Below are 3,572 nucleotides of genomic sequence, written 5' to 3'. Positions count from 1 at the left end.
ATAAAATTAGATAAATTATTGAGAATAAGATATAAAAAATAAAAACATAAAATTTAATATTTTTATATTTTATTTAATAATAAAATAAAATAAATTATAATTTTTTTTATTTTTTCATTAAAAAAAGTTGAGAAAAAAATATAATAATAAAAAATATAATTATAAAAATTAACAAAAATAATAAAAGAAAAAATAAAAAATAAGTTGTGTCTCTTATTAGTGTCATTGTGTCTTTTCTGTTAGAATAGACACAAAATACACTAATTCAGTGTTTCTGGATACAATATCTCTGTCCATATCTTATTTGTCAAACACGATATTGTATCTCTGTGTCTGTATTTCAGTGTCTTTCCTGTAAACAAATGCAACCTTACATAGTACTACTTAAAGGTGTTCAAAACCGATCTAATACGAACAAAATCGATCAATCAAACTAAAAAAAATTGAAAATAAAAAAACAGACAACCAAAATAACTGAAAATAAAGTGTTTTGCAATTTTTCTGTGGTTCGATTCGATTTTCAATTCTAGTATAAAATACCCTAAGCAAACGGAACCGAATCAGTTTCGTAACCAAACCCTAAATTTAATTTTTGTTGGTTGCTGCTACTATTATTTGTTTTTGTTTTTGAATTTGTTAATTGTTATTGATTTTAATTTATTAATTGTTAATTGTTATTACTGCTGCTATTGCTAATTGTTATTGTTAATTGTTTATTCTTATTATTGTTGTTGCTAATTGATTTTAATTTGAATTTGTTAATATTTTAATTTGAAAAGTGGAGACTCCAAATATGATTTTGGTGGTATTTGTGTGATTTTGGTGAATTGGTGATGTGATGAGTTTGATAATAAATAGTCGCTGTTATTATGAAAATTTTCATGGGTGGAATAGTTTTAAATATGTTTTTGGAACATTCGAATATGGTGCAAAGGGTACCATGAACAAGTTTACTTGTGTTATTGGTCTTATGGCTGCTGCTATTTTTTGCTTTTAACTTGTTATTGATTTAGTGATTTATTGTTATTCTATTTTTGGTTTTGATTCACTGTTATATTGATATTTAATGTTGTATATGTAATATTTTTGTAGTTTAATTATAATATAAGTGGTAACATTGGTAAAATCGAAGATAAAACTAGTGGACATGTAATGCTCCTCCAAATAAATCCGTAAGTATAAGATCATGAACAAATTAATTGATTGAATCATTTTTCATTAATTTATTTTTTTATAAATATTATTTGTTATGATTGTTCTTTGTTTTATATGTTTTATAGAAGTTGCACCTACTTCTAATCTTAAAGTATAACTGGATTTTTTTTTAATATTGTATCATTATGATGAGCTATGTACTCATATTTTTTTACTGATGTTATATTATTATCATTGTTGTCCTCTTTTGATTTCAGGTTGATTTATTTAAAGATGTTTTACTATTTTGCTAGAGAGAACACTATAATGTGGCTATCTTTTGTTAAAATTTTATTTTTATCTTTTATGTATTGACTAATTAAACTTGTAATGATCTTAATTGTCATTGTAATTTCTTTTGTTGTTGAATTTTATTGTGTCAAAACTTTATTAGTTATTGATTTATTGTATTGTATGATTTTAATATTATGACTTTGTGAAATAGTATGATAAGTTTTTATTTGAATTAATTAAAAAAATCGAACCAATTGAATCACACCAAACCAATTTTAATTGGTTTGATTTGGTTTAAATGATTTCGACAAAAACATCAAATCAAATTGAACCACAATTTTAATAAATAATTATATAACTTTTCAAATTAAAATTACTAATAATAAAAATTTTTAAATAATTTATTCTAATAAAAATTATAGGAGGCGGTGAGGAATGAGCGTATCTCTCCGCTTTTGGTTGGGCGAGATCACATTGAGCTGTCACACTTACAGTTTGCGGACGATACTATACTTTTCTGTCCTCCAGAGGACGAGACTATCAGGAATTACAAGTGCTTACTGCGGTGCTTCGAGATGATGTCTGGGTTGGGTATTAATTTTGAGAAGTCCAGTTTCATTCCGGTTAATTGTGATCAACGCTGGACGCGTCAGATGTGTCATTTGTTGAGGTGCAAGGAAGCCTCTTTACCAGTCCGGTACCTTGGCATCTCTCTGGGAGCGAATCCAAAATTAGTTAAGACTTAGAAGCTGGTGATTGATAAGGTGGAAGGAAAGCTGAGTCTGTGGAAGGCAAAGACCCTCAATAAGGTGGGTAAGCTAGTTCTCATAAAATCTGTTTTCAATAGCTTGCCTATATATTATCTCAGCTTGTATAAGATGTCGAAGGCAGTAGCGGAGAAGTTGATATCATTACAAAGGCGGTTCTTGTGGAGTAAGGAAGATGGGAGGACTAGGATGTCACTAGTGAGATGGGAGATGGTGATGGCTCCTAAAAAGTTGGGTGGGTTGGGAGTGGGAGATGCAGTGGTTAGGAATACAGCCCTTCTGTTTAAGTGGTGGTGGAGGTTTTCAAAAGAGGATTGTCCATTATGAAAAAAGTGGTGTGCTCTTGTACTAACATGAACCATTCTGAGATGCTGCGTGGTCAGCCTATTCTTGCCAAAGGGGATCCTTGGAAGGATATTTGTCAGCTTCAAATAAGGGAACCACAAATAAGACAGAAGATTATCAGAGGCTTGGCTATGGAGGTAGAGAATGGTAGGTTAGCCCGGTTTTGGGAAGATGAATGGCTACCTAGTGGTATCTTAAAAGAGATGTTCCCAAGACTCTTCTCGGTTTCAAACATCAAAGGATCTGTTATAGGGGATTGCGGGTTTTGAGATGGGTTAGAGTGAGTATGGAGCTTCCAGTGGAGGAGAGAGTTATTTCAATGTGAGTTGGAGCTTTTGACCCAGCTCCATGATGTCTTACAGTCAGTAAGGCTAACAAACGAGAGAGAGGATAGGGTGGTGTGGAATTATGATAAAATTGGTATTTATTCAACAAACTCATTTGTGCAGGTGATGCTGGAAGAAGCTCTCCCGGAGGAAGTAACCAGCTATGGCTTCACTAGTGCTATTTGGAGGGGTTACGTCCCACCAAGGGTTGAATTATTTGGCTGGTTTGTGTTAGTGCAAGATAATATATGTGTATTATGTTGTAAGTCTATTGAGTCTGCTTGTCATCTGTTTTTTGGTTGTGAGATCACTTGGCAGGTATGGTGTGCTTGGCTATTTGCTCTTGGAAGGATATGGGCTCTGTCAGGTAACCTAAAGTAATACTTGGAGAGTTGGACAAATGCTTCACTAAGAAAGAATGAGAGGAAGCGGTGGTGGATTAGATTCTTTGATGTGATATGGACAATTTGGCTAGAAAGGAATAACAGAGTTTTCAATAATCAAGGCTCAGGTGTGGTAGAAATTATCAACAGATCCTTTATGCTATCCGACGAGTGGAGTGGTGGAGAACTTTTTGGTTGTTGATGGCAATACCGAAGATGACTAGAGATTCTTTTATTTTGAGTTGTTCTTAGACGTGTTGGTTGTTGGGGTTTTTACTTGAACTACTGTTGCTCTATCTTATTGTGTTGAGTTTTTTCATTCA

Source organism: Arachis ipaensis, chromosome B09 (genome assembly GCF_000816755.2).
Source record: "Arachis ipaensis cultivar K30076 chromosome B09, Araip1.1, whole genome shotgun sequence".
NCBI lineage: Eukaryota > Viridiplantae > Streptophyta > Magnoliopsida > Fabales > Fabaceae > Arachis > Arachis ipaensis.
This window is presented reverse-complemented; position numbering follows the sequence as displayed.